Raw genomic sequence first — 26499 nt, 5'->3', positions numbered from 1 at the left:
AAGAGATGGATTGTCTTTAATTAAAACATTTCTGATGCTCGACTCCATTCCTCACGTTGAAGGCCTTCAGACATCTTCAAAACTGGCAGTCGGCTGTGGGTTTTTTTTTGTTTTTTGTTATTTCGGTGTGGCATCATTTATCCAGCTCCTCCGGTATGAAAAATAGACCGGTGTTTAATATTTATGACTGTAAAAACAAACACAAGTTTAATATCTCGGGTCTTAATAGCTCCAGGGACGAGTCTCTTGTCGAAGGATGTGTGCGCCTCTTGGTTTATAAATAGAGCAGATGCGTGACAAATGATTTCGGTTGATTACCGGAGACAACTATTGTGTGATTGACCAGAATCGGTAGCAGAATACTCTCTTCATTATCCATTGTGCTTTTGCTTTCTGCGGCAATATTTTCTTTTATCGACTTGGCGCTGTGCACTGTTGTTCATCCCCCCTCTTGTGTTGGTGACAATAAAGCCGAGTCATTAGTCTGACAGTAACTAGCTCATCTACTCTTCTTTTTTTTTTAGTAAAGTGGCATTTACGCTGGAAAATATCTGTTATTAGACCCGAGTGATTTTGTGTTAGCTATTAAACTCGAAGTTGTATTTAAGTGTTAAAGGACTTTGTTCCGTTGTTGTCTCCCCCCTTTTTTTTTTGTTAAACTTCTGACAATAAAATATATTCAGTTGTATTGTCTGCTGATTTTGCTATTGTTTTGTTCTCGTTCTAAGCGAGAAATGTCTTGAGAGGTTATTGATAAAGATGCTGAAGATGAGTTATTTAAGAGTGGTGTTTCTTTTTTCTGTTGATTCGTGCGAGTGGACGTGATAGAGTATGAATAAGAACGAGCGTTTTTATGCTTTTTTCGAATGGATTTTTATATAGATGATTAGTGCTACGAAGGAAAATGGCCGACAATTTATTTGCTATAACCTTTTATCGATCGGTCGTCCGTTGTCACGCCATCATCGATCCAACGCTCGATAGTCCACTTCCTATCGGACACTTTCCTATCCGAAACGTAGATATTGCCCTTTTTCCACTCCCCATAGCTTTAAAACAGAATTTGACAGCGAATTTGATGAAGTCGGAAGCGAATTTTGGCAACGCCAACGGGTTTACCCGCGAAACTGGCACGCGTACCGACGATTCAATCATAACAATTGGCTAAAATAACACAAGGCACCCTCATCCACATTTATTTATTTATCCAGGTGATGCGTTTATCTTATCTATCGCGAATAAACCCAATTAGTATAAAAGGTACACAATCTAACGGTTGGTGATAATGTGTTTGTCTAAGAATCCCTCCAAGGATGAGGATAAGATTTAAACTTCATTCTTATCAGCCCACTTCGATTAATTGCCCACAATCGGATCGACTAGTCACACCCCTGTGTATAATTATTTTAAGTTTCGATTAACATTGCCAAATGTTAAAGTTCCATCGAGGATACGATGCCCCTCCGCGTATTATCTGACGCGCCTCTTAGTAGGAGGGACATAATCTTTTTTCGGTTTTCCCAGCTTTGCAGAAGGAGAAATATAGTCTTTGCTATCCTGAGGATTAGGAAATGTTCTTTGTGGGGATGGTTTTTCGGCAAATTGATAACTTTCGGATAGGAGAAAGTGGTTAGGGATGTCTCCTCTTGAAGGTCTACTAATGCATCTCGTTTCTTGGCGTAAGAGCTTATTTTGTAAAGAGGAAAAGAAGAAGAAGAAGAAGGGATTATTCAGCAAAATGTTCGTTTCTTCTCATTTAAAAGAGGGGAGTTGCTCTTATCCTTATCAGAGTTTCGTGTCTTTATTAAATCGTAAATGCGCTCCGGAGTGCCATGTCAGGGCTCTCACGAATTTTCCGATTAACGTAAACCCTCGGACTAATACCTTAAAAATTCGGAAGATGTATTAATAAAGTGATAGAAGGAGAGGGTGAGAGGAAAAACTATTAGCTTTCTAGTAGCTTCTGCAACAATCTAGCCGAGAGAAAATTTCATTTCTGCAGCGAGAGTCGACCTAATAACTTGTCGTCTTGGATGATGTGCTGACTCATCACCAGTACGCTTTTCTTTCTCATTTTGTATCTTTATTAGCGCTAGAAAGACGGGACTCTTTAAGCTGCCGAATTTATTCGCTTTGGAAATTGCTTGATGAAACGTTGCGCCGTGGCGTAAAGAGGCGCCGATAGAGCAGTTGTGGCAATGACACTTCACCGGATAATCGGCGATGACGTGTTAACCCCGGGGAAGGGGTGTAGACCGATAAAAGATAGCTACACCCTTTGTGACGTGTTAGTTCCTATTGACTTTGCATTTTCGGAGTCGTGCTTCTAAGCCCAAATACAGTTAGTAATGTTATCCCGGTGGCTCTTATCCCATTACAATCGAACCCTTTGCAAACGAGTTATTGATTGATTTCTCTTGTAATATTCCGGGAATTTTTATAGCGGGACGATGATCCACCCACCGAAAAAAAAATAATAACCGAATTTTTTCCACGGGTTCCCATTACCAGAAAAGATTAAAAACACTACGAGGCAGTGACGTAATGGGACGATCGTGAGGGTGAATTTGGCTAAAAGTATGCCACTCCAACTTAATAACTCTTCTTAGTATTCTGCTGATAGTACCGCCTTCTACCACACGAGGCGCTACCTCTACAGTGTTCAGATCCCATCTCGGATGTTGTCGCTGGCAACACTTCACTTCTCCACCCTGTCTAGGGCAAGGATTTTGCCCTCGCCCTTTCGTCCAGGAGTTGGCAATTTGCATTATCTGCAAACCGTTGTGGAACACCCGAGATTTTTTTTTCCTCGTCCATACACACTCTTAAAGATTCGGCAACGTCCCTAAAGCCCTTATGCAAATTTCTCGTCGGAGTTAATCCGTATGGGTAAATCCGGATCCACGTGGCCAACAGCGACAAGCCATCTGTTATTTTCCATCCAATTATTGTTAGAAGCTGTCAAAATAGTTATCGTGATAATGAATTAGGTAGGAAATACGAAACGTACGATTTTTCTCGTGACTTATATCCTTATCTGGAGGCTGTATAACAGGATGGTGCCATTCCTGACAGCATCCCCTTTTCCTCCAGTTCTTCGTCGTGGAGAGAGATAGACACTCGTTTGATGTACACTGCCAGAGATTAACATCGTCGTGTGCTAATCCCAAAAATAATGGTGGTAGCTAGTTTTAAATCCCCTGTTTTTTCCCCTCTTAGCTTCCATTGTTTTTTTTCGGGTGTTTGCTCTCGACACCGCGACGCCATTTCTCATTTCTCTCGTCCTCAAATCCGATTTCCTCGATTATTTTATTTTATTTTTTAATATTTTTGTTTATGTTTCCTCTTTGTAAAGTTGTTTACGTTATTCATTACACATAAAAAAGAAGAAACTAGATTATTGTTTAATATTTTTAGAAGACGGGAACCCCCTCTTTCTCTCTCCTTTTGTTTTTTTCTACATATTCGGAGTGCAATCATGCCATCGAATTTTTCTCTCCCCGCTCGGAGATAATGCGAAGGGAACGTTGATTGAATTATACTGCTACTCGGCGAAGACCCCCAGCAAGTCAAATTACCCACAAAGCAGAAGATACAGACAGACGGACGGACTGAAACTGTTGCGGGAGATCGACAATGTCGGCTCGGAATTTTCAATTAAAGTTTACAGCCGGCTTGCTAACATTCCGGATAGTCTCGTTTTATTTCTTACCTCCCGATTCCTTGCCAAGTTTTCTAGTAGATTCCGTTTTCGACCCCCTCCTCCTCCGCTTTAACTCTTTTTCTCCTCTTTTTTTCCCTACTCTCTCTCTCTCTCTCTCTTCCTCCCCCGTTTCGCTTTTAATTTCGATTTCTACTTCCAAGCATCACCTATTATATTTATATATATGTACGCTTGCTAGTCATGCCTGGATACCCCCAAATCTCTGCATTCTCAAACTAGAAATGCCCAAATTTCTTCTGTTTTTTTCTAATCTCACGTTCGAAAAGTAGCTCGAGTATTCAAATTCCTGTGTTTTGTTACAGTTAGCATCACAGGGATTCACGTAATTACGTAGTGGTGGGGGGGTACTTTTCCTAGGATAGTGTTCAAGGGGTTGTTGTAGAAGAGATGCGAGTACACACACATACCTTTTTTTTTCTTTCCCCTTGTTTTCTGGTCTTTCATCGCTGGTGGGCTCGTCTCTTGTTGTTTCGTCTCGAACGAAAGTCACTTCCCCCCCTTCTTGCACTGTCACAAGGTGTTAATTAGCTGTCTACTTGTCCCGTCCACACCTTGTGCTAGGTTTTTCGCATCCATTGTTGCTATAGCCCCAAGGTTTAAAGAGCCGACTCTTGTTTTCTAGATGAGTTTTTCTTTCTTTTTAAAAGACTACGTCCCTCAATTATAATAGTCATCACACAAAAGTAAGATAGGGGGAAAATAATCACCCGAAATTAATGAATAAGGACACATTCAGTGCTGTTTGAATATGATAATGATGAGCTATTTAATGACAATACAACTGCTCCTTAAACAATTTTTATAATGATCCGGAGAGCTCAAAAAAATAAAATGAAAGCTATTTTAATTGTAATCGTAAGGGGGTGAGAGTAAAGTTTTCACGTTTATTAAGTACCGTCGGGTGTTTTGTTAGCGTTTTTTTTTTTTTTTTTGGTGATTTAAAAGTAAAATTCGTACCCGAATCCCCCTCTGGTTCGATAGTTTAGGGGTTTGAAACGTCAGGTTTCTTTCGATCTTGTGTTGTGCTGGTCAGCATTTAGATATAGACGTAGATATAGAAGAGGGAGAGAGAGATTGTTAAAGTCAAATTATGTTAACTAGACACTTCTCGCCAGGTAACAAAAATTGTTCGGCGTACGAGACTTGATAACAGAGCAAAGGAAGACATTTATTCTTTCGATACAGGTTTTATGAAACCGGTTTCGTTGTAAAATTAATGAAGCGGCACGAACTGATCTGTTCTGTTCTGTATGTCTGTTGTGCCACGTGGCTTGTTATTAATGATGGCGTCGTTTGACGTCGCTCCTATTCTCTCTGTTAGCGATTGTCCGAAACAAAAGTCGAACAGAAAATCATCTTAGTGTCGTTTCCTTTATTCTAAAAAGCGTTTAAATTTGTTAGATAAAACGCCATTCGTTAACACGGATTAAGCTCTGTGTGACGAAACAGTTTCGGTGTTTCGGTCCTGATGCAGTTTCGCGCCATTGAAAAAAAAATTTGGCAGAATTCTTCGTGTAAGAGTCGTCACCCCCGGTAAAAATGGCGGAAAAGTGTAGTTTAAAACAGAAGAAAATTTTAAAAAGGGGGTTATACTCGATGACGTCGAAGGTGGAAAGAAGTATTTATTGACCATAAAAAAAAAAACATTAGAAAATAATAAAATATTTATAGTAAAAATTGTAGAAAAGTAAGAGCCGAACCTTCTGTATATAAGAAAATGGTCAATATTTCACAGAGGGCCCAAAAAAAGTAATTGTTTTCCCTTATAAATACAGTAGTAGATGGTTTACATCAACTTTTCAAACGGTCCTCTATCGATTATATTGTGATTTATACCGTGGTCAAGCCACCTAAATCATGTCGATCTGTATAAAAATAGAAGGAAAACTGGCAAGATCCATCTCTTGACCCTACCCCCTCTTAGAGGAGTGGATGTACCCAACTATGCAGTTACCACTTGACTGATTGGGCAATTTTTGGGCCAAACAAAATGGTTAAGGGAGGGGGACGAGAGGAAGAAATGGTAAAACTACAACTTAAGGGGGGACGAATAAAACACGAGCTAACGAGTTTTTTTCTACTCGAGATTATAAACTAATCCCGCTTTATGGGGTAGAAACGTAACTAAGTACGCGCTCTATGGTCTTCACGGAGCCATTTCCAATTGTTTTCATTCGAATAAAGTATTGTTACATCCCCCTCCAGCGCCTTAATTTTCTTCGAAATGTCCTACTTGGACTTCAAATTTTAAGCTTTTAATAAATTATTTTCATTTAGAAGCGTTCTTGGGGGTGAAGGAACGTGTGTTGCCAGTATTAGAAGTGAGTAATTTGCATATGTATGACCCTCATCCCCTGTATTTATAGTTTAGAATGTCTCTCCCCCCTCGCGCACGGTTTCTTGCTGCAGGAGGTGATTACAATCGAAAGGATCTGGATTCAGATCTGGTCGGGAGGTGCTCTTTTAGTGTTCCACTGGTGTAGGTGCGCATTACGCTTCCATACACACACAAAAACAAGAGGCCAATTGTAAGATGTAGATGGATTTACAAGTGAGAATGCGCGCTAATTTAATCGCCGTACACGTCTTTTATCTACACCAAGTAAATTATATACCTGTAAACAGATTAGTGACGCTTTATTACTGCCCTTTTTTCCTCCCTCCCCCCTTTTTAATTGCCCATTTTTGATTTATTTCCCGTTGATAATCTTATTATAAAGGTATATCTTTATAGTAGACTGCTTCGTCTTTTTTTTCCTCCCCTCTTGTGTTTCAATAAAACGCTAACGTGTTCTCGGTTTCTGTACGGGTGTCACGGCTGAAGGAGTAGTGTGACGCAACCAGTGACGTAAGCCGAATTCATTTGCGATTATGTTGATGGTGTCTAGATGATTAGAATGCATCGTTTTAATCGTTCTTCATGCTCCAATAGTTTGCTAGTCGATAAAACATGTAGTGTTCTAATAATGGAAAGCTGTATTGGAGCTTGAACACCAGGATTATTGGATTTCGTGAAAGAAAGAAAAAAATCTGTACGTGTTTTTTGGGGGATTCTGTGCCATTTTCACAGTGTTTTTTATTATTGCGTTTTAACACCGTAGTATGCAAATTAACATTTTTTATTGTGTTTACTCTGTTGTGATTGTCTTCGTGTTAATTCGCTTTAAATTCGGAAGAATTTCGTAAGAAGGTTTTCTCAGTCTAAATTTATGCTAATTTGTAGGAAAATGGCCCTCGTAACAATCTGAAACAATGGTCGTGTGTTTCGTGCTTGAAACATGTAACAATTCCTGTTGTATAACCCGATAAACAAGATTTTATAGAGACGCCAGCAAGTTTTATACTATTATTAAGCGTGATGCAGCCGCCATATTGAAACAAAATGGCGTCGAACAATTTTAATCCATTTTTATTATATATAAATAAGTATTCAAGACAGACAAACGTACAGACTAAATGGAAAATCTAATTTTACCAGCCGCCGTATTGAAACAAAGCATCAGGCGTACACTCTAACAATTACAATCCATTTTAGAGCTTCTCCTGCGTATAAACGGTGTTCAAGGCAGACATGCGCACGGACAAATCGTTCTCCGCTCCACGCGGGATTAAATTTCTTTGTCTTTCTCTTAAAGTGTTAATTATAGAATATATTAAAGTGATATTTAACAATGGATGAACAAATTGACGTGTCTCAAATTTAGTTATAGAAAGTTAAAGCTTGGAGTTCAAGTATCAGTTATTGAAGATGGATTCGTGTTACCAATCGAAGATAGTATTACAACGCCAATTGCTGGCTCTAAAATTCTAAAATTAATTGTTCAATTCGCTGCTGTCGTACTGATTTTACTCGCGAGGCGTTAATTCTTGAACTCGAAACACCAGTCGTTAAATTCGAATCGTTGAACGATTAACGAAACACGCTGAAGAGGTGTTCAAGTGTAAGCTGTTGAGTTACTCTCGAAACTGATGTTCAAGCCGTGTTCAATAATTAACAGTTTATTCTCAAGTTTATCTTAAACAGTTCGTGTTTGTTAGGTAATATACGTATTGAACATTGTTCAATAATATTTGGCTTTTTTATTAATTAATTAATACGTTGAACATTAGTTTAGTTTCTATTTAGTAACCTAATAGTTTAATAATTTGCGTTTGTCAACTAGTCTTTAAAGGTTGTATCGTGTTCAAGAATGAATTTGTAAATTATTCTTGAAACTTCTGAAAGCTGTATGCAGTTTGTTAAAGTAGCTTATAAATAGTTCAAGATAAGTTCAATATTAAATAGTTTCAGAAGTTATATTTGTTTGGAACTAAAACACAATTTTTTCATGTTCAGTACTGAATTAATACTGTTGAACAATTTTATTAAAAAAATTTTTTGATGCAGTGTCTATTAACGAATATTTTAAACTAGATTTTTTCCTTTGCTTATGTTCAAAAATAGTGTTCAGTAGTAAATTATTGAAGTTCGTAATTAGAAATAAAATATTGTTTGATTTAATAATACTTAAAAACAGATTTTAATAAAATTAATGATAATTATTAGTGTCGAAGCTGATGATATTGTTGAACTCTTGAACATTTTTAAACTTTATTTTTAAGTGTTTATTAACTCAATAAGTTAAAAAAAAAATAAGTAACAATTCGCAGGCAGATTTTGCAAGAAAAATCACCTTGAACACTTCTGTTCAAGATGATTTTTTATCTTGAACACTTCTTACTTTTCTACTCATTACCATTTTTAATAATTATAGAACAACTGAACATATCTTTTATAGTTATTATTATTGTTGGTGTTCAAGATAGCCGAAGTTACGTTGAACACGAACAGTAAATTAAACAGGTATTTTAAAATAGTGATGAACAAGAAAAATCGTGAAAGATGTGTTCAGTTGTTCAATAATTATTCAAAGTGCAGAAGAGAAGGAAAGTGAATAGTGTTCAACAAGACATAAACAATTATTGAATTAATGAGACTAGCGATGGATAATTTTCGTATAACTGGAAAAAATAAAATAAGATTTAATTTAATTTAATTGAACAACAAATTCTTGCGAGATGTATTTAAGAAAATTGCCTTTTGAACACGATGATCAGTTGCAATTGTTGAAAGGTATTATTTAATAATAAATTATTGAGGATGAAGTACAATTACGAATCGTTGATGCAACTGTTCTGTTATAAATTGTTGAAACTGTTCTCATTAATGAGTAAATTAATTGTTGATGATGCATTCAGTAAAATTGAAGCTGTGTTCAGTAATTATTCATCAGAAGATTTATACTTTTTAACGTGAATAATATTGAACATTTACTGGATTTTTTTAATGTATTTAGACCTAAAGAACGTTACGTTGAATATTTACTGAACATACAATGCTTGAACATTTATTCTTAAAAAGTGATATTGCTAAACATTCTGAACATCTGTTGAACGTTTATATATATATATATATATATATATATATTTACGGTTAAAAATGAACATTTGATAAACTTTTTATGTACATACATTTAGAAGTAAAAACGTGTTTAGCAACAAGTAATGTTGAACATTTTAATATATATTTGGGCCTTAAAAAGGTCTTAAAAGTCTTTCTTGAACATTCTTTTTGTATTTTGACCTAAAAAAACGTGTTCATTCAGCGGATATATGCAATTGAACACGTTAAAAAATTCATAATGATTATTTCTTATTTTACTCGGATCCATGGACAGTTTGTATTTAATTTTAAAGCAATTACTTAAAGAAAATTAATAAAGTTTAATTAAAATTAAAATCTGGCTTGTGTTCAAGATGTAATTTATCCAGAAATTTGTAGAATAATTTATGACGATGAGTTATTAATCGATGATGATTCGCTTAAAGCGCGTACTGGTAAAGGGTGTTTGTTTTAGATCTATTTATATAACATACAGCAGAATCTCGATATAACGAACTTTCACAGGACTGAACCAAATGGCTCGCTATACAGCAATTCTCGAACTCACTACAGTGAACCCTCTATGTAACGAATTGTAAAATCACTTAGTACCTCAGGAATTTACTACACATAAACTTACACAAAAGGTCCGGCCAAACTGTTCGCTAAATCGGGTGGCCACTATATCGAGGGACCCCTTTCCGACGTAAATGTTTGAATAATTAATCACTTAACTCTCTCTTTCTCTTCCCTATTGTATTTTTGTTTGTTTCCTCGTTTTATTGTTGACGAAGTTGTTGCAAAAATTTCGATTATTAGTTTTCATTAACTTCCCCCTTTTTTTAACATCCCTACGGAGGTTTTTCTTAAACGAAGTAGCCTTTGTTAATTTTAGAAAGTATGCTTTTTTTCATCCCCCCGTACATCCACTGAATGAAGGGGTGCTTTTTTTTCCCACAGTAATTGTCTCCTGCTCCACTTTAAAACTTAAATTTAGCATTCTTCAACACACTTTTTTCAAGTGTGAATCGTGTTTTCGAGTGAAAATTGAAACCCGTTTCGTGTTTTTTCTGCAGTTTTTTGTAAATTTTTTTTACTTCTTAAACACAAAAAAAGGGAAGAAACAGTGTTGAATGGGTTTCACTTTTTTTTGGAACTGATTTGTTAATTAATTTTAAGTTTGTGCCTTTGTTAAGTCTCTTTTTTGCTTAGTTGTTGAAGTTTAATATCTTGTTTTAAAGTTGATAAAACTTAATTCTGCTATAATTTTAACGTTGAAAGAGGCGAATAAACAACAATAAGAGGTGTTAAAATTAAAAAAAAAAAGAGTTTATAAACACTAGAGTTGCTGTTGATTCAAGTTGTTAGTGTTCAAGATGATGGAAATTAGTATTTGTGTATGTATATTGTTTAAACTCTACCTTATCTTTGCGACAGTTTCGTCGCTAAAACAGCAAATAAGTAGGCTAAATGGGGTGCAAAAATAGGGTTTATAGGGTTGCTGCTGTTTAAATTAGCATCTAAGTATTGTTTGATCTCTGTTTGCAGGTTGATAAGCCTTAGCTCTGCAACAGATTTCTAATTAAAATAGCATGTAAATAGGTGAGTGGGGTGAAGTAATATGGTTTTTATAGGATTGCCATTGTATGAAGTTGTCAAAATTCAAGAAAGTAACACCTGTATATTGTTTATTCTCTGTTATATCTCCCTTTATAAAATGCAGGAGTAGGGGGTTGGTAAATTATCATTTAGATTTAACAAAATTCAAAATGGTAGCATTTAGTATCCTTGCATTATTATATAGAAAGATTTATACCCTTTGTTATGATAAAGTTGATTGTATAGATTGATTTATTTGCTTTTGTATATTACATAAAGCTGAAAATAAGATTTATGAGGCAAACACCTTATACAGAATAGGATTGGTAACAATCAGTTTCAAAAATTTGATGTATTGTATCAAAAAATAGGGGGTATTTTCTGTACAATATATCATATTTTCTTTAGGTTGGTAAATTTATATCTTACAAATCTGCGATATTTATGTGTCAGTGAATTCTGATAAATATGTAATTTATTTAAAATTAAATGATTCTGGTTTTGTGTCTAAATTTTTATACTTAGACTTGAAAATGTTAAGTTAATGGATCTCGAAACCGAAAAATGGAGCCGAAACTGTTCGTTTGATGGTTTTCAAACTAAAATATTGGGCTAAATTGTTCGGCTGAAGGCGAGGAAACTAAAAGTTTCGCTCGAAATTGCCTACAAAACTAAAAATTTACACTGGAAACTATCAAAGTAGCTAGTGTAATCAATTTCTAACGAAATATTCCTTCCTCTACAATACGCCACACCAGAAAATTCAGTTCGGATGCATCTACGTATCGTTTAACACGTAAGAACCAACGAATAAACGATGTTGAAGAAGGGGGAGAAGGGGACGGAAGGGGGATCGATGGTACAGTTCCCAGACATTAAATACGTCAGAGCAATCCTCCCACTCTCGTGTCGGGACGTAACGTTTTCCGATAGGTTCGGTTTTGATTGCTAGTCCGTCATACCGATGACAGACGGTTTGCAATCGTTGTCCATATATCATTCATAGAAACGGTGGAGGTAAAAGGCTTATTGGAAAATCTAGTAGCGGTGTTGTGTTATTGTGTTGCGATGGGAATGAATCCAAATGGCTGCCCGACTGATCCTTTTGGCCAATCCACCGTTTGCAAGCGTTGCACGCTTTCTTGCAAATTTACCTTCGGGCCTTTCCGTTTCTTTCTTTCATTTCTTTGTTGCTGGAGGTGTCTTGTGACCGTTTACTTCGCCTGTCGTTATTTTTCTGTGCGCTTCTTCATGATGGTTCTATCGTTCGGATTAGTGTATTAACTCGTCCAGTTTATTCTAGTTTTTTTACTAGGAAACGTTTGTTAAACCCTTATTTATTACATAATTAGCGTGTTTTATATCGTTTTACCTTATTTTGCCTTACTGTTTCCCCTAAATTATCATTACAGGATAGCATCTTCATCGAGATCTATAAAAAAGTACCCCCATTCGGATTAGTGAAATTTTGCTCTATTTTTTCTCCTTTTTTATGAGGAAAGGTGTATTAAACCCTCTTTCTTGCATAATTAGTGTTTTTTTTCTTTTGGTTTTATAACATTGTTACTAGCTACAGTTATTGCTGATATGATTTAATATCGGTGTAAATTGTCTTCCGGTGTGATCGTAATTACACTTCCCATATTAGAATCCAATTGTGTAGTGGGCGAAACGTTTACGAGACGGGAAAGATAATGCAGTACGGAAACATAATTCTTGATTTTATCGCCAGGAGCAAAAAGGGCGTTATGTTTTCGATTTCTATCCGTAAGCTCGGGTACTTAGAAATATTCTTAATGTCTTTCAGATATTAATAAATTTAAGTTTTCGCGATTTTATCGAGGATTGTGCGTGCCGAATCGTAAAATAAAAGCGCCGTTTCCTCCCCTATCCGCTGAAACACGAATTATAATTCTTATCGTTAAGTATTTTTAATTATATTTATGAAATTCTAGATGGCTCGCTTCTCCAAAATAACTAAAATGTTTAATTCTAATCATCCTGGTCGTTAATGATTCTTTATCTTTCTGTACTTGGAGCAGATGTGTAATCGTGTGAGGGACCAGGACGTGTTGTGGGCCACATTTAAAACACGGTTTTAAAGAAAGAAAAACCTTTCAAATTTCGAGTGAGAGCCATTTGATGATCGTGTTTATAGTCACGAAGAGGAGGGAGAAGCTTCTAAATCTTCGCTTATTTGCGCGGAAATTCGATACTTTTTTAGTAAATAAAACGAGATTTATATAGTGGAGAATGTTTTCAGTCAAAGGAGAAAGAAGATTTGAAAGTTTGCATAAACAACAAGTGTTTACATTTAATGCCCGACATGATAAATATTGCATGGGATTTGCCTTCACCAACAACTTCAATCGATTCCTATACGCGAAACGATCTCACATCGGAGTAACGACTCAATTTGAATAACCTAAGTCCACTTTCCTTTTCTTTCTTATTTTCCGTATTAAAATTTACAAGGAACCTTCGCTAAATATATAAATTCTCGATGCCCCACTTCATTTTCCGATCGTGCTCCTCCATCTTTCTATACTTTGTGTGGTTCTGTAACTGCGTGTCTCTGTATATGTAATCTATAGGCTGAGCAGCTGCTGTGTGAAGCGTTATCTGTGTTTGGATCACAATTTAGAACCGATTTTGAACCGTTTATCCCATAAAAGTCTCGTATTTTCAATTCACCCAAGACTGTTGAGCCGAAGGTCTTCGAAAATAAAATGTGCGTCTGAAATGATTACCTTTTTCCTATACTCTATATAGGACGAGAATATGTATTTTAGATTAGATTTAGAACCAGTTTAAGGTCACGGGTCATTATTTTATAACCAGTTTTCAATAATTTGACTGAAAACAGTCCCCTTTTTTCTATTTCTATATTAAAAATCTACTAAATTTATGAATTTCCAATGTTCTTCCACTCCATTTTCCGTCTTAAAGTTACAGTTATTTCAATGACCTTACACTAGATTTAATGACATTTAGAAGATTAATTACTATTAACTTTTTATTTATTTATTTACTTTATTTCGTTACGAAATTAAATATATATATATATAAAGTTTTATCTCTTATTTTTAAAAAAAGGAGTAGAAGTAAACATTTCTAGGAAGAATAAGTGCGATTATCTGCCTTAAAAGAAAAATAAACCCTGCACTCTTCGTGACAGTTGCCTGTGAAAAATAACCGCTTATTTTCTGCTTGTTGAAGTCAATAATTTGTTCTGGTAAAAATAACTTCTTTTTTTTATAAAAAAATAGAAAGAAGAAGAAGCGTACAAAACACTTCTTTCAACTTTTAAAATTTTTACAGAGCTACAAAGCAGCAATGGTCTGTGTTGAAGGATCGTAAGTCTGGATAACATCCATCGGGTTAATGGTACTAAAATGGGTTCGAATACTGTTTCCAGGCGTTAATAATGGACGAATTTAGTAGAGTGTGAAGTATTTTTACGTTTTACAAGCGTAATTTTTCAAAAATTTAAAGCGTGTTTTACGATTTTATCGACTCGGTGGCCCGTCTTAATTTCCTTGTTATACAGTTGTTAATGCGTTTTTAAATTGTCCTGCAACTTATCCAGTGATTAATAGTTATATGCTAATGACCCGGTCGATTAAAACTTATTACAACAACTTAAACTGGCTTATATATATATTAAAAAAAAAGAAGAAGGAGAAGGAGAAAGTAAAGCCTCTCCAGGCCATAAGGTGTTGAAAATTGATGCTTAAAAGTGAATTGTTTTCTATAAAAATTTACTCGTTTGAAAATTCGTGAAGCTCTAGGGCAATGGGAATTGTTTAGAGCCCACTTTGCACCTCATGTAGAGAGGTGATACAGTTGTAAAATTCCGGGTGGAAGGGTAAGACGATAATGGCGGACATCACGTTTTTCTCGAGTGAGGCTTTGGGCGTGTTAACTTGGAACCAAGCGATTATAAAGGCGAATTTCGTAAAAATCTTCGACTTTTATGGGTTAAAAATACTTAGAAGTGATTTCTCCACCGTCTAAAGATTTAAGAAATTTATTAGAGGGATCTTTTTTTGAGGAAAATTTGTCTTAAATTTTAACTCTCCTCCTTCTTAGTCGGTGGTTTTTATAATGGAGAGAGATTTACGACTGTGTGGTACTCACACGGGAAAGGAAAGCAACGAATATATTCTTATCTGTATTCAGGTAGAATTCAATGGGCGACCCCTACATAAAAATTGCTCACAGCATCAACGTGTCGGTGGTGGAGGTGTGAAGGAATTCGCTCTTTTCTCAGACAAAGTTTTCAATATAGAAAAAAAAAAAAGAAGAGAGAAGTGCGCGCGTATATATTCTAAATCACTTTCTAAATAAGTGTAAATAATTCGACGGTAGGAATGTAAGAATGTAGATTCGTGGGACGTCACACAGCGTCAAGAGTCACGCTCTTTCGTCACGAAATACCTCACGGACAACGTGCCCCGATATCACGCATCCCCGAGTGCAAAAACCGGCTGTCGGTACGACCACGTTGGCACGACCAAAGGTATATAGGGGTCAGTGGCATGCAAGAAACATGGAGAGATTACGAGCTCGTTCCTCTGATGTGTCTTCGCCTCGTTCCAAATTGAAATACGTCTCTTTTGCACCATTTGAGTGCATTTCCGTGTCTCCCGCGTTAACGAGCATTTCTTAGACGCTTGGCATCCCAAAAACTTGCGATTTAATTCCATTCCGGCCGTGGAATGAATGGCCAAATGGTTTTTCGTGATTGTTTGCTGGATGCCCTCGTATAAACAAATTTTCATTTGGATGGCGTAGTTTATCTCCCCCTCCTTTAAAAAATATATTTTTAGTAGTCTGGTTCTGTGCCCTCTTGCAGAATAAAATGATAGGCCTTGGCGTAAGGTATTTGTTATATCCGGAGTTGCTTTCTCCACGATAATTACCGGTGTTTTTCTCGATAGAATGTATATATAAGTGTAGAGTAAGGATACAAAGAGGTAGAGAAGGAAGTTAGCGATACTGAGATTAAGGAATGCATTGTGGAAGGTGTAAAGCGATTGGTGAAGCCTCCAGGGATGATGATCAATAGAATCGAAGAGATTCTTCGGGAATTTGATAGAAAAAAATAAAAGAAATCCAAACATTGGGACACTCAGAAACGAGTAATTAAAGCCACGGGTGCGTGACACTCTTGGCTACAAGACATTATTAATAGAAAATTTGCATATTTTAAATGAGTTTTTATAATTTTAAGCCTTAATAAATGAATATATAAGTAACTTTTTGCAAGAAAAATGCCGTAAAATCCACACACACACACAAAAATGGTTGAAATTTTTGAAGAATGCTGCCGTATGTTAACATCTGTAAGGGAGGGAGAGAAGGAAAGAATGGAGTTCTCAAGGGAGAAACATTTTGTGGATATATGGTTGTTAAGTTTTCATGTCGTCTGTGCTCATATTTCTCCTATCCGTGGCCAATCAACAAAAGTGGAGATGAAAAATTAAAACGGGGAAGGGGAGCTCGCAACGCAGAAATGGTTATTTAATGGGCACAGCTGCAGTTTTTGAGAAGGTGGACCTTTAGTTTACCTTTTTCCCACTTCGCCCGCACGGGAGAGAAAAAAACAATGAAAATTACGCGCTTGGCTCGCTTTGTCTGCCACTCTTACATCATTTACAAGACGTTCCGCCTCCCGGGGCATTCTGCCAAAATATTATGACAATTCACATGTCGAGGGGGGGATAAAAATACACTCCCGGTTTGTTTGTTATACTTCATTCTTGCAGTTTTATATATACTTGTTGGCCGAAGAATCGTCCGATTGTTGCTCCTCTCTTCTTTATATTTATTAATTAAATTCTTTGATAAACCGCGTATAATCCGCAGGCTACGAGGATCGGGGGAAGTAATTTTTTAATGTGTCATAACTTCGTTGAAGCCCAAAATAGAACGGGGGCAGGGGGGATGTTTGGGTTGAGATTGTTTCTGATTGAGAGAGGAGTTTTCAACTTTGTCTTTCTTTATCTCAGACAGTTATAGATGGTTAGCGGGTCCGAGGGGTGCCCCGAGCTAGTTTCCAAAAGCAAAATTTCGCCCCCTTAAATCGACACGAAAACAGTTTCGGGAGTTGGGAGCCAGCCGTACGGGCATCAATATATAATAAACTCGATAATGAACCCGTACAGGGATGTCGGAATGTCGAAAGACACGTCGTTCGAGTTAGTGACAATCACTGGTGATTACTTCTTTCACACGACGACACTGTTTTTTTTATTTTATTTATTTTTTTCTCCTCCCCTTTGCTCTTCTTATAACCATAGTGGATTGAGACATCTGCGGGACCAAACAACACAACTCATCTGCCTATTAATTGCTCCCTAAACCCGACTCGCTCCGTAACGATCGTGGACTAGTACAGGAATCCCACTTTAAAATTCTCGTTTTGGTTGTTTTTTTTTTTTTAAGCGCTCACCCGCCTTTAAAAGATAATAATTTGTGATTTATGTTTCATATCTTTTGTTCGTTTTTAAGTGGGGAAGTTAAAAATGTTAATTTTTTTTTCCTTCTCTCTCTCTCTCTCTCTCTTTTTCTTATTACGTGAACCTGGCAGGTGTTGCAAAGGGTGCTTTTAATATTCATAATTTCTATCTCTCTCTATCCAGCAACATAACTGACCGGTATTTTCTAGTCGAAAAGCTAAATTTTAGATAAGTTTTTAAGTCAATTATCGTCGGAAATTTCTGTTAAAATCACTCGGGGTCAAGTAATACGCTTCCACTTCTTTTCTTTCTTCTATTGGTGCGAGTCTAGTGAACTCGCCGCACCCTGTACCATGAACAAAAGAATGGATGCATAATTTAGCTTCTCATTAATACCTTTCTTCTCTCTTACGTCACACGGCGATAAATTATCTTCTATTCGCTAGATCTACTCAAAAATTTCCTGTTTTGTTCGCTGTCGCGACTAGTTTAAGAGCCCGTTTTCAGTCTTTTTTTCGTGAAAATCTTGACGATTCGGACATTCATCTACGTACGGAGATGGACGTTTCGATTTTAATTATCGTGTCAACTTTTAAAGGTTTTAAATTTATATCCTATTCTTGCCAGGGGACCGTAGAAGAAGGGGGAATTCGTGGCTTGTATCTGCATCCGAACACTTTAACAATGTCATTATTCAATAATTACTTGTCACTTAGGAGTTTTGCAAGTTTTTGCTCTTCTTAGAAGCTAAACACAATCCTACTGTGGAGGGGGACTTGGAGACGGGGGGAGGTTAGTTTGCGCGCCAGGCACCACCGCTCCGAGTTGAAAAAGATAAATTGTACAAGAAGCGAATAAATGATTTAGAATTTTTTGAACGTTGCCGTTTTTGTTTACTTAAACGCATAAATTAAAAGTCGAAACCCCCCCTTCTCGACTAGACTGCGAATGTGGAGGGGGGCAATGTACTCGTTCCAATCGATAAAATTTTGATTGTTTAATAGAATATATGGCTTCATCTTTTCGAGAAGTAGACACTCGAATTTTTATATATTATACAAAATAGATTTATATCTATCGATTTAATCATTAAGTTTGATTATATTTTAGTGGAAGGGGATTTGCTTAATGTGGAATCGGAACAGCTGTCGTGTTTTTCTTTTGCTAGTCGCTACGACAAAAGCTAACAATGTCCCCCCCCCGTTCTCACTCCAATGTCCCAGATTTCTTACTCGAAGGAGTTTCGATTGCAGATTCTCTTATTGATCTATCGATTAAGGCACTCCATGTTCACGAATTCGTACTTTTTAAACACGTCACAGTTCAGAGTTTTTGAAGGATGAATGCAAATCGTCGACTTTGAACAGGGGAAGCTAACCCCCATCTTCACAGCTAGATGAGCAACTAAACATCATTGTCAGGGCTAGGTGAGTAGTTAAACCTCACTTTCAGGGCTATATGAGCGGTTAAACCTCGTCCTTACAGCTAGACGAGCAGTTACGCCTTACTTTAAAAGTTAGATGAGCAACCAAACCTCATCTTCAGAGCTAGAGGAGAAGCTAAAATTCCCCAAATTAAAAAAAAAATCTCTAAAGAATAACGTATTTGCACACTTTAAAATCTCTTACACTTCAAATTATGATGAATTTCCTTTAAGAAAATCGAAGATTTCTCATCAGAAGGGGGAGGGAAAATATTAATGTTTCAATCGATAGGGTATTAAGATTTAGTTTTTAATACCTTTTTTTAAAAAAGAAAAAAGTTTCGTCGGAGCAGTTAAAGGGGTGGACATAAAAATAAATTAAAGAGAGCGCGATACGTCTTCCAGAATAATTGAAGCACTTTAAAAGTTTCAAACCTCTTAAACGCTTCGATTTGGTTCCTCGTGTTTAAAAACAATTCGGGGGGGATATATCACGTGGAGAGATCATGTTACGATACTAAACGTCCAACGCATAAATATTTATCGCAGACAATGTTTTCGACTGTATAAACTGGGTTAGATGCAATGTTATTTTTTTCGCCTTCTTGGATGGCCAACGATAAAGTGTAACAGCTCCGACCCCCTCGCCCCCTCTTCTATCTTGGCATTAATATGGAAAACGCCGACTCCGTCTACTGAATGGTTAACAGCACCAGTTAATGTCCGGGGAGACATAAAACTTTGACTGTTTTTAAAGGCTTAGGAGACCGTTAAATGACTCCCCCCGCTTCCAATTTCTCCTGTCAAAACTTCAAATTTTGTATTCATCCGATGTTATCTCATTTGAATGTCGGTCGAAATCAATTTTTTTTTCTTTCTCTCTCTCTCTCTCTCTCACTCTTCTATCTTCGAGTACGATCTTCTAAAATAGTACACGGTGTTTTAAATATAAAGATTTGTTGGTGTTTAGCCACGCGGAATTTAATCTGCAACACGAGACGGGGGGTGGGAAGAGAGCAAGCTCTTGCAACAAACATTCAACTGCCTTTGGGGTTCTGTGTAGAAGTGTTGTTGGCTTTTTAAACAGATTCCGGAGAAGAGGCATTTATCTCCGGCAAGGTCAGTTTTCTACTTGGTGACTGTTTTATCTCCCTTTGAAGATAGCAGCACGGTTTTTCTCCTTATCTGCTCGCACCCTCTACATTTTCGTTTGTGTCTCGTTAGACCTACCTCTCTCTCTCTCTACTCGTCACCCCCACGTTGCTTTATGGTGTCTGATGCCATTTACGAGATACTCGAGACATTTTTTCTCTTCTGTACCAAAGGCGCATACCTTGTATTCATTAGACACTAGCCTCCAGAGCCGGAACCATTGCTCTGAAGGTCCCGCGCTGAGAATTATTGTTTAAACTTCTGTTAAAGTTCCTATTGTATGCGTGAAGTGTTGGAGAGTTTTCAACAGTTTCCAATGGTTTCAGTCGAGTGTACGGATCGGTAAAAAGTGGTAAAATCTTTTAAGACAATACAACGAATCTCGTTAAATTCTTGGCAAACATAAAACAACAGTTTCGACCATTAAGAAGTGGAGGAGAATCGTTGCGCAGTTGAAATGCAGAAATAAAAAAATAAATTGCAATTTGTGCAGGAGATTTTGTTTAATCCTTTTCTTTCCTAAACTTCAGCTGTAAAAATAATTCTAAATGAACGTTTCTGACTAACAATTACAGCTTTGCCTTTTCATTACTTTACAGAATTACTAGGAAAAAGTAGTGGGACGATGGGTGAGAACTGGAGTTTTCTCTAACTAATTATATTATACAGTAACTAAATTTAACTGATTTAGCTTTAATGCGACGAAAACTGGTTAAAATGTAACTTTTACACTCGAAATAATCTAGTAAATAGACAGGAAATTGAGCCTTGAACACTTGGCAAAGCGTGCCAAACAACATTAACAATACGAAAAGCTGTTCATAAAGAGTAAAATCTAGTTTAAGTGTGTTTTAAAACCTAATTAAAAATAAATAAAGTGCTTAATTAATCTAATGAATCTATAAACTTGTTCGTAGAGGGGGTGGCTTGAACATGTGTTAAGAAGTGTAGCAGTATAGAGCTGTTAATAAATGCCATTGCAGTTTAATAAATCTAATTTAAACATGATGAAAAGTATAATTAAAAGCAAATATAATACTTTATTAATGTGTGTTAAATGCTTGACGTAAGCCTTGAACATGTGTTAAAAGTTAATTGAAGTGTTAATTATGAATTGCATGCAATACAAAGAGACCTTGGTAAAGACCGTGTGTGGTTTAACTACTATGGTTTAGGCTTATGCTTTATTAATTTAAACAAATTTATAGAAAAATGGATATTGAACATGAAATGAACAATATTAAAGTGTAGCAGAGTGAAGAGTTGTTAATCAAAACTTAAACAAATTGACTTCCAGTATGATAAAAATCTATAAAATTTAAATATCAGGCTTTATTAATGCAGTAAACTTATAGAAAAATACTCCTTGAACTTGGAGCAGATCTTATTGAACAGTGTTAAAGAATGTTGCAATGTGAGGAGTCATTAATAAAGTTTAAATATTATAATTTATTAATCTAAAAATCCATGGAAAAGTGGACTTGAACACGCCTATAGAGCTTACTGTTAAAGAGCGAAGCAAAATAAAGAGATGCTATCCTAAAAACGTTAAAAACTAATTAAAATTAACTCACTACACAATATTAATCTAGTAAATCTGTAGGAAAATACGCCTTGAACACGTGGAAAGAATATAGCACACAATAAAGATGACTTCTGGCGTGTAACTAACTTAATTTTAGCACGATAAAAACTAGTTAAAATTAAACATCAAGCATTATTAATGTAAAAGAAAAGTCATCTTGAACACGAAATAAATCTTACTAAATACTATTAAAGAGTGTCGTAACACGGAGGGCTGTTAATCTAGTTAACTAATCGAGTTTGACTACAGTAAAAACTAATCAAAATTAAACATCAGGCTGTGTTAATCTAATAAATCCTTAGAGAAGTAGGCCCTAAATAGTGTTAAAGCGTATAGAATTACGAAGAGACACTAATAAAGGACAAATTAAAACTATTAAATTAGAGAAAAAAAGTTATTATTCGAGAGGGTTCGGATGCCGGAGATTGCCGAGTTCATCGTTAAAGCTTACAAATAAATGGCGATGATTCATCCAATAAAGCAGCAGAATACGCGTTATACACGGTACGAGTTTATGAGTAAAGTAAATTGCTTCGTTATCTCGTCTCAGGAAGTTATTAATTCGGGATTTGTAGAAGAAAGGGTGAGATTTTTGTTCGACTAGTGACGAGTTTTTCTTGGGTTTTCTGTAAAAAGACGAAATTTTCAAAGATAAACACAGCAAAAATACAGACTGGAAGCGTGTGTCATCTCGTGTTTACAGCCGGGATATTGTCCGAAGTATGGGTATGAATGTTTAAATTACAGTAAACTTTACTTCATCGAAATTAATTTTGGCAGCACTTAGTCTGAATTACGCTCTCTAAGTCCGGGCATTCATGAATATTTTAGACATTCTGTGCAGTAAAGTCGCGCGTAAATTTTACTCCTTGCCTTGAATGAATCCATATTAAATGTTGTTTATTGCGCGGGGGGACTGTATAAATATGCAAATTTTACTGATTCTCGTCGTAGTTTTGGCCCGAAATTCCAATAAATCGATGCACTTTCTTACAATAAATTAATGAATTCTTTATCTTATCTCACACTAAAAACACATTGTCTTAGGTTTGAGATAAAGTTTAAGACTCGAAGATAACAAATGTGAGAAGAAAAATATGCAATTTTCTACCCTGAAAATCAATAGAGTCGTGTGTAATTGATTATAATTAAGGTGCCTGAAATTATATTTAAGGTATTATCAACACCTTATCTTCCTGCAGAACATGGAAAAAACCATTATAAAGTACTGGAGCATAAATTATAAGGGGGGAATACACAGTATGGCACTTGATTTATTGGCTAGTTATAGGCCTAGATATGGATGCCAAATTTATATTTTAATACGCTGTGGATATCTTATCTTACTTCTAGAACGTGGAAGAAACATTAATCATGGGTTAAGTATGGGATAACAAACTGTGGATACGAAGAGCAGAACGTATTATCTTCTCTCCTATAGTAGTGTACGGTACAATACACTGTAGTGTAATAGATTACAAGCCTAGAATAGAACCTAAAATTACATTACAAGAGCCTGTTACGGGTATAATGCGTATAATAGGCTTAGGCCTATAGTTGTTAGGCGTTTGATATATAGGCTACGTTATGGAAATTATGGCTATTAAGTGTATAGAGTGCGATTGTTTAAAGCAGAGAGACTTTGAATATTTATTTATTTATTTTTTATATTTTCTGCAAGGATGCTGCATACTTTTACATCTTCTCTCGTTCATCTCAGCATCTTTGCAAGCTTACAACTGTGTTTTTTCGTACCAAATTACGTGGAAAGTATAGAAAAATACTGTTTTATAACCAAAATTTGGGTCGGGGTATAAAAATCTCGACTTTATACCTGCAAACGTGCGCATTATAATAGATATTATAGGTTTAGATTCTATATATTAGATTACCGTTATTATCATAGAGAATGCTGCAGATATACCATAAACATTAGGGCAGCTATAACGTTAATTATGTGATATCTACGATATTGAATTATATATATTCATGAATATAAAGGTCGGTACCTCATAACAGAACACAGTTTTCGTAAATTCGCGTGAAACTTTCAAGCGAGGAAAGAAAAAAAGAATTAAATATTCATTAAGTTAAATCGGTTTACACGTGTTATTTGTCTAGAATTCGAATTTAATGTTTACTTATGTAAACTTTGGTTTAGCTTGTCCCCCCTTACAGCTGCTAATTCGAGCCAATTCAACGAACTTGAAATTTGTTTACGAGCCAAGGCATTAATTAAATTCGAGAGTAGACGATTCTTAACTCTTTTTTTCTTGTTATAAAACATATTTCTGCATCGCTCCATCTTCTAGCCAGCATCTAATAAGCGCTGCCTATAATCAAGAAAGAACAAAGATGCATACAAATATAGACTCGATCTAACTAGAGTGATGTAAAAGGTATAATTATCACACGTCGTCTCGATGCCTTTCTTATTCCCCCCCCTACAACTTCTCTATAATGGAAAAATGTTATCTTTTACTAAATATATCTCTCGATAGAATGCCCTCCCCCGTTTTTTTTCTTTGTCTTGGATATAAAAAGTTGCCTTGGAAGAGCATAGAAGAAGCTTAGATCCATCATCTGTTCCTTGTTAGCTTTATGGTGGAAGGAGCCACGTTATTCTTCAGTGGATCGAATGTCAGACTAGTTCTGCTGAATATGTTTTCAATTTTTCGTATTTCAGGGAATTTAAGAGGGTTGACTTTCAGGAAAATTATTCTGGGGATTCGTGTTCCATCGAGCGTGCAGTCTCTCTCTCTCTCTCCTTTCTTCAGCATCCCGATTTGATCTAGCGCAAAACGTCTCTTCGGAGGTATTGTTCGTCGCAGTGGCCTTAACTGTAATTGTGTTTACACGAAAGACGTTATCGGCAGCGTCAAAATATTGTTACTAAGTGGGAGTCGCGCGTTATCTGCTCAATTCCCAGCTATGGGAGCAGAGCACCCAGAAATAATAAACAGAGGAAAGCAGTTAAAGTAGTGACGACCCAAAAGGCATATACTGAGCCTCGCTCTGAGCAATAAACACGAGAGTAGACGACGCTTTTACGATATCTATCTGCCTTGCTGCTCTTACTCGAGTCGGTGCACGGATTTGATTTTCCGTGTCACACCAATCGTATTCCATCACTCAATATGCATGACATGGAAATTGCATTTCTCTCGGACCCTATGACAAGCTGAACAGCTTTGAATAATCATTTCATCTCCTGTTCTTTTTCTTATTTTCTACCCGATCCTTCCCCTCTCCTCTCGTCTCTTCCCTTTTCCCACTCTTCTCTCTCTCTGTTCTTCCACCCTCCTCTACTTATGTATCGTTTACGCTAGTTTATAGTAGAAATATTCGAACGGTTAATTACATTCCGCGAATTGGAATTGGAATTTTTATAGATTTGTATTATCTATTTGTATTGTTCCATCCGGTGCCGCGCAACGTTCACTTCTTTCCTCCATTGCTCTTTGACGTTAATTATATTTTCTGTGTGATTTATGGTAACGAATCAAAATCGGACAGTTGTTATTGAAAAATTAATATGTGTAGATTCTGCACGGTTGGATACTCGGAGGGGGAAGGAAGGGTAAAGTGAACGTTGACCCCCTCTCCCACCTTCACCGAGCTAGATCGGAATTAGCAAAGGGTTTTACAGTAGTAAAGCTGGCATTTCTGTTTAACAGTATACACAGAGACGAGAATGGAAATGTGGAATGTTTATTGATTTTTACGGAGTAAACACATGTTATAATAACCTAGTTTAATGATTTAACTCGTGTCGGGTGTTTTCTCCGGTTTATCGAGCCAGAGCAGGTGGTTAAACTCTGCACGACAGCCTTACAAACGGCCTATAGAAACCCCTTGCGAAAGTGAGTAAAAAATCGCCAGCTCGATCGATTCGTTCTATTGTTTATGCAGCTGTGACCATAAACCAAAATAGGTCTACGATTTTGCACAGTTCATTCGCTTTTCTAGTCACTTTTCTAGCCAATTTCCAGAGCAGATAAAGGATCTACTACGTCTTTCTTCCCACTTCGGGTTATCGTGACTGCAAACGAACCCCTATTTATACTCATAAAAAATTCAGAGTTATTACCAGACAAAATACAATTAGACTATGACAAACTCTGTTAAGTGTCGTTAATTAATTATTTATCGTAACTGATGAATATTAACTTGGGTGCGAGACGTTGCCTGCTACAAGTGGATAGATTGTTTGCTATAGGAATATTTTATGAAGTAAATACTCTGTTCTGTGTTTATTCGTTCGGTTCCCCACCTTTTTTTTCCGATGTAACTTTCGAAATTGAATAAAGGATGCTGCACACACACACACACACACACAGGGTTTGCATGGTTAACAGCATTTTATACAGGGAAATGCATACATTGCCAATCTATACCGTTCAAGTATAATATAAAATAAACCTGTTTCATTATAGAGCAGCTAAATTTATTTTAATTATATTAATGCAGTAAACAGTAAACTTTCTTATTGATATTTTATTAAAGGTGGGAGTTAAAAGCGCGTGCGGATATAAATTTATTTTAAGGCTCAGAGACTCGATCTTTAAAGAATTTTTACTTTCTGGCTAATTAATATATTGGTGTAACTCGATTCGTTAGAGTTTATAGTCTAAAGTATGTGGTCAGTTCTCCAACTCTACCCTTTTATAGAAGTAGCAACAGCATTTTTCGTGTGTGTGAGAGAGAGAGAGGTTCAATTAAAAATCACGTTTTTTAAATTATTATTTCGTCATTTATTTTTATTTTATTTTTCTAATAAGTAAACGCGTAGAGGGTAGAACAAATAGAAGAGGCGTCTATCTGATTTATGTGTTGCCGTTTCTAATTCAGAAAAACGGGACCTCCCCTGTTCCCTCCAGGTGTGCAACCTGCGGGGTGTCTTAAAGCGCAGGTAGACTGTGGGAAAACTGTTTTCGTTTTCACTCCCCCAATGTGTACAAGTTCATCTTTATACAAACTGGAATGTCAAGAAAAAGTAGTGAAATTTGTCTTTTATACAATTTTTCTTGACGGGTTTTGTGCCTCAGATTGTCCCCCCCGTCTCCTTTCATACAGATACGTGGATAATACTTAAAAGAATAAGTATACGTGTTATTTTCTAGTGAAAGA

General features: G+C 36.2%; 2 protein-coding genes across 3 annotated transcripts in view; one reads left to right on the top strand and one right to left on the bottom strand.

Annotated features, from left to right (window-relative positions):
• LOC136990394 (gamma-taxilin-like) overlaps nucleotides 1-15110 on the bottom strand; it is a 325532-nt gene extending 310422 nt beyond the window's left edge. For both annotated transcript variants that reach the window (XM_067288785.1, XM_067288786.1), the window contains exon 1: nucleotides 15107-15110. The gene's annotated coding sequence lies outside the window, so the exon portion shown is untranslated. The remainder of the gene's footprint in view (nucleotides 1-15106) is intronic.
• The window catches only part of LOC136990393 (lysine-specific histone demethylase 1A-like), a 210249-nt gene that overhangs the window by 103813 nt on the left and 79937 nt on the right, over nucleotides 1-26499 (top strand).

This window comes from Centruroides vittatus, unplaced genomic scaffold, assembly GCF_030686945.1.
Source record: "Centruroides vittatus isolate TY-2023 unplaced genomic scaffold, ASM3068694v2 scaffold_907, whole genome shotgun sequence".
Classification (NCBI taxonomy): domain Eukaryota; kingdom Metazoa; phylum Arthropoda; class Arachnida; order Scorpiones; family Buthidae; genus Centruroides; species Centruroides vittatus.
This window is presented reverse-complemented; position numbering and strand designations above follow the sequence as displayed.